General features: G+C 38.6%; 1 protein-coding gene across 2 annotated transcripts in view; it reads left to right on the top strand.

Annotated features, from left to right (window-relative positions):
- The first annotated feature begins 2,807 nt into the window (after positions 1 to 2,807).
- RASGEF1A (RasGEF domain family member 1A) overlaps positions 2,808 to 6,000 on the top strand; it is a 651,261-nt gene continuing 648,068 nt past the window's right edge. For both annotated transcript variants that reach the window (XM_073574785.1, XM_073574784.1), the window contains exon 1: positions 2,808 to 3,000. The gene's annotated coding sequence lies outside the window, so the exon portion shown is untranslated. The remainder of the gene's footprint in view (positions 3,001 to 6,000) is intronic.

The following is a 6,000-nucleotide window of genomic DNA, read 5'->3' as shown; positions in this document are numbered from 1 at the left end:
CCCAGCTATTGGAAGACACAAATTCAGGAAATGTGATGGTAGATAATAAGGTCGGAAAAAACATTTCAAAATTAATTGCTGTGAGAATTTGTCAATATTTTCCAAACCTCCATATCTTAGTTAGGCATTCTCCTAAACGTTGAGGCACAAATAAACCTTCCAAAATTGATGGATTCCAGGAGAGTTTGTAGCATTTCTGGCTTCAATTTTTCCAGAGAAAATTGACAAGTATTAGGTTTCCTGGATGTTCTCAGCTAATGTGAATTGGTGTAATTGTAGGCTCAGACAAACATTAAAGATTCTTTTCTAAAAAGGGACTACTGAATTAACACCCTGATTGCTAAACAAATGTTGTAGTATACAAAGCTGGTGGTGGGGAATAATGGGTGTGATGTTTCAAAATAAAAACCCCTTCATATGTGCCTATTACAGGCCATGTATCTAAAATATTTTGTACTGCCTTTTTGGAAAACCCCAAAACCTGATTCATAATGCTCTGTTTACGCAGTGGGGAAATTAAGTATAGTATTTGATACACTGCCGATTTTGCAAGTTTTCCCACCTACAAAGAATGGAGAGCTCTGTAATTTTTATCATAGGTACACTGGTCAATGACCTGAAAAGAGCTGGGACCACAGACTCAAACATTTCTGATAGTAACACACTACGCTGTCATTAAACTCCTGCAGGGCACGTCAGGTCCCCCTGCTCATGACCGCACATGTCCATGCCCGTTTGAAGTTTGCCAAGGACCATCTGAATGATCCAGGGTAGGTATGAGAGAAGGTCATGTGGTCAGATGAGACCAAAATAGAACTTTTTAATATCAACTCCACCCGCCGTGTTTGGAGGAAGAAGGGTGAGTACAACCCCAAGAACACCGTCCCAATCGTAAAGCATGGTGGTGGAAGCATCATACTTTGGGGGTGCTTTTCTTTAAAGGAGACAGGACAACTGCACCGCATTTAATGAGGATGTATAGGGTCAAGTATTGTGAGATTTTGGCAAACAACCTCCTTCCTTCAGTAGGAGCATTGAAGATGGGTTGGGGCTGGGTCTTCCAGCAAGACAATTACTTGAAAAACACACAGCCAGGGCAACTAAGGAGTAGCTATGTAAGAAGCATTTCAAAGTCCTTGAGTGGCTAGCCAGTCTCCCAACCTGAACCCAATAGAAAATCTTTTGAGGGAGCTGAAACTCAATGTTGCCCAGAGACAGCCCTGTAATCTGAAAGATATAGAGAAGATCTGTATGGATGAGTGAGACAAAATGCCTGCTGCAGTGTGCACAAACTTGGTCCAGAGCTACAGGAAACGTCTGACCTCTGTAATTGCAAACAAAGGTTTTGGTACCAAATATTAAGTTCTGCTTTTCTATTGCATCAAATACTTTTTCATGCTATAAAATGCAAATTATTTATGTAATAATCATACAGGGTGATTTTCTGGATTTTTTTTAGATTCTGTCTCTCACAGTTTAAGTGTATTTACTATAAAAAAAAAAATACAGACATCTCCATACTTTGTAGGTAGGAAAACTTGCAAAATTGGTAGTGCTGTATATCAAATACTTATTTTCCCCACTGTAACAACACTGGGACCTAGATGAAAACTATGAGAGCCTTGATGTGCTATTGAAATCTATTAGGATTTGTTGGGCTCCTCTTGCTATGAACTAATTTCACAAAATTGTAAGATCCTAATGCGTCTCAGAATTTATTTTCAGTTTGTATTGTTGGAGCCTTTTTGCCAACAACACATTGGTAAATTAGGCTTAAAGCTTTTAAAATGTTTAGCACTATATCTAATAAGTAATTTTTAGTCACCTTTAAGATTCATTAGAGTTCAAATCTAAATGTTAGCATATGCATTCATAATCCTGAAGATTTTTTCAGACCTAATGTTCTCACGATTCTCTGTTACCTAGCAACTAATCACAGACGAGGAAGCTATTCATTCATCACCAGAAATAGAAGGAACATGTGCACGCTGTCTTCCTCTCTCCCCAATATTAAAGGCGATCCTCACACAATTTTGGACATAGAAAGGTTAACAGAGAAAAATGTGTCAAAAATATTCAGGTACTCTCTACACATTAGCCCTTGAATAATAGATTCCTTTATATTGTGCAACCTTGTCCATATGTTTGTCCATATACTGTATATCTGTCAAATATAGAAGCTCTATATAGAAACTCCACGCAAAACCTCAAGCGTGATTGTGGCTTCACTCACTTTCATATCTGATGGTAAGTGGGTCCGGTGACATCTTGTCTACAGATGCCTGCTTGATGATTGCATGATCGGTAGGTATTGTATACCTGTCCTATATTCTGTAAGAACAATTTGTTTATTACAAAAAAACTTGATAAAATTTTACTTTAATAATAAAGAAATATTTTACACATCATTAAAGGGTTGCCCTGGGTATCGGTATGTGAGCAGTGACGGTGATGTCACATCTACTGATAACTGCTGTAGCACCTGAGCAATCGGTAGGAATTGTGCACCTGTCGAGTGACTCTGGGTCTGAAAAATGTTCCATACATAGGTGTCATTGGACTCCTTTTTACAAAACATTATTCAGTGACAGTGTTCCTGCAGCTTTATAGTATGGAGCTGTATGTACCATTGTATAGCCACCAAACTAATGGATCTTTAGAGCTTTGATTAGAGCCTAATGTTCCCCTTTGACTATCTTCTTCAGGATTTACAGTCATCTCTTTGCAAATTGATGTTTTGCTTCCTATTGTTGTGATTTTTTTTATCTCTTACAGCTCACCTCCAGTTGACTAGATCTCTCCTTCCCTACATCTGTCTCATACATGCTCATGCTCCCTCTGCAGTAAGAAAAGGAATCAGACTCTCAATTCAACACCAGCTTCTGGAGCAGAATAAAGGTGCCTAGCAAATAACGGATCAGAATCTTAGAACAAGTCTGTATTCTCTGAAGCTGTCTTTGTGGTGCGGGACCGAGATCTGACAACAAAAACCTGCTCAAGGTAGGGCACTGATAACAATTCCTTACTGCCTGCTATGTTCTTGTCCTTTCAGTTGCTGGTAAATGACCATCATTCCATACCAACAGTCAAAATAAATAAGCATATTATAAATGTGTAAACCACTTGCAGGACACCCGATGGAGACCTCTTGTAGGTTCTGTCATACTGTAGGCACAATGGTTACATGTGCAGTGTGTGTTTAAAGCTTCACATATTTTTAGGCATTTTACATTCTCCTTTTTTTCGGAGCACACACTCAGTTGCAATACATTTTGCAGAACACAATCTTATCTTAGCAATTTCAACTGAAATGTTTCTCATTCTCACATTGTACTAAGTGATGGATATGTAGCTGTCCTTCAAGTGCAGTTGCCAGGCAGCAAATGTCATAGCCATCACAAAAAGCACTCAGGATTCTTATTTTCACAAAATTGGAGGAAAAATGTTTTACCATGAAAATAATGCAGTGTGATAATGTGCATATCTTTTGCTTTTTGGATCAGAAATGCTCAAACCCATGACATACCATAGTTTTTGCTGGTGTTAAATACATCAGTAAAGTTAGGCTAACCTTCCTAATCCAGACGTATGCATGCCTGGGTTGGTGGAGCATGCTTGTTACTAAGGTGCAACCAGACAGATATGTTGCCATTTTTCTCCAAAGAGAGCAAGAATTTGACAGGTTGTAAATAGTGATGAGCAAGTATACTCGTTGCTCTGGTTTTCCTGAGCATGCTTGGGTGTCCTCCGAGTATTTTGGCGTGCTCGAAGATTTAGTTTGTGTCTTCTCAGCTGCATGATTTGCGACTGCAGGACTGCTTGAATACATGTGTGGAATGCCTGTTTGTTAGGGAATTCCCACATGTATTCAGCCTGTCTACAAGTTGCAAATCATGCAGATGAGACGACGAAAACGAAATCTTTGAATACGCCAAAATACTCGGAGGACACACGAGCAACGAGTATACTCGCTCATCACTCGTTGTAATGTAATCTATCTGATCCATCGTTCTCCTGAGTGACAAGACATTGGAGGACCATCAGGCATGAGATCTTAAGATTCATTCTTCACCTATTCTATGAATATTTTGATATATTTGCTTTTGATGGTGTAGTAATCTGTTGGGTTCCAAAAATTTTTATCATGCCTACATAAGTTCAAAACTGTTTTTACCTATGGCAGGAAGTAGAAGTTGCATGTGAAATAATGCGATAAAAGATTTAGACATTGTATACTTTTATAGTCATATACATCTGCATCTACCTTCCACAATAAAAATACTGTATATCCTTAAACATATATGCTTTGTGCTAGAAAGAAAATTCTTTTAAGAATTTATATAAAAGTTATGAAGACATTAATATGCCCAATGTTTTGCAAATAAGCACTTTTTTTGGCACACAGACCATAGCTGCACTTTGGCTACAGTGTAAGGCTAGATAATTTTTTCTAATTCAGTGCATAAAGTTGTGGTAACTTACCTTTACAGGGTGATCTCTACATCAGCAACCTGGTACAAGACTGCATAAAAGGGGATCAACATTAACAGTATCCTAAAGATCAGTGTTTGACATTCCTTTTAAGTACCGACAGGGACAAGAGATTTCAACCAGGTGCTGAAAAGAGAGCGATCTGTTACAAAAATTAATAAAATAAGGCTATAGTTTAGCAGAGCAAAAGAAAAGGGTAACACAATATGTAACACTATTCTTCTAGTCAAAAAGATAGAAACTCCGAAAGGACCCTGAAAATAACAACAAAAGTAGAGAATGTTCTTAAAAACTTCCCCCTTCAATTTTCCATAGTTGCAGCACGGCCACTTCTTTGGTCCTTCTAGTTGCCAAAAGTAATGATGGCTGTCACCTGAAGGCTGCCACCAACCAAAGTGATGACATTTGAATGTTACCTTTGAGGCCAGCAATTGGTTACAGTGGTCAGGCGACTGATGGATAGGATATCACATGCAAGAAAGATGGTTACCAGCAAATCAACAATGGTGATTATTTCATTAATTTTGGATTCTTTAATTGTAGTCAAATTTGCAAAAATTTCAGAAAGCCCCTTTATAATAGAGTTTGATGGGAACCGTTGCTATCAATTTTTTGATGGTTTCTGCAATGCATCTTTCTTTTTCTGTTCAGAAGTGGGTAGCAAGATGCTGTGAGAAACTTTTTCCGGATGTCTTGCCTACTTATATTGGACATCTCACTAACCAAAATCATTTAAATCAGACACAAAAACAGGCCTCAGGCCACTGTACCCCTGTATAAAAAGCACCATACCAGAGCCAAATATATAGTAAACCTGATCACCCTGTATACGTACTCTAGAGACTACCTTGATTACACCTTCTGATACTGTATGCTATTATACCAGAACTGTCACTCCTGTTTACAGATCCAAGATAAGACTCCCTGAATATTATAGATCATTAATTGGATACTCTAAGGGTATGTTCACACTGGGTATTTTTGCTGCATTTTTTATGCTAATTTTCAGCTGCTTTTTACAGTACCAGCAAAGCCTATGAGATTTCAGAAATATCATGCACACACATTGTTTTTTTGTCATCAGGATTCTGTGCTTTGCAGTGTTTTTTTGTCATAGAGCTTGTCACTTCTTTTAGCATTTTATCAGGATTTTTGCAGCGTTTTCACCCATTGACCTGAATGGATGATGAAGAAACGCTGCAAATACTCAAGTTGACTGTTTTTTCAGCGTATTTGCTGCAAAAAAGTCAAGGACAGCAGAATGTGACCTCACACTCGGCTCTCCTACCTCTAGATGGTAGGCTGCATGGTTGCATGATGCGTCCATACAGCCTGTCATCGAGCAAAGACACTGAGCAGCAGACCAAAACCCCATTCACTTGAATGGAGGGCCCGACAATACAGTGTTTGCCATGCTGTCATAAGCATGACAGCGCAGCAAACACCGCTTATAATCAGCGGTGAAATCATCACTGCTGGTCAGAAAGTCGCAGTTCCCACACTGTCAAA

The sequence above is a fragment of the Dendrobates tinctorius genome, unplaced genomic scaffold (genome assembly GCF_039654945.1).
Source record: "Dendrobates tinctorius isolate UK_male_01 unplaced genomic scaffold, ASM3965494v1 ptg000040l, whole genome shotgun sequence".
Lineage (NCBI taxonomy): Eukaryota > Metazoa > Chordata > Amphibia > Anura > Dendrobatidae > Dendrobates > Dendrobates tinctorius.
This window is presented reverse-complemented; position numbering and strand designations above follow the sequence as displayed.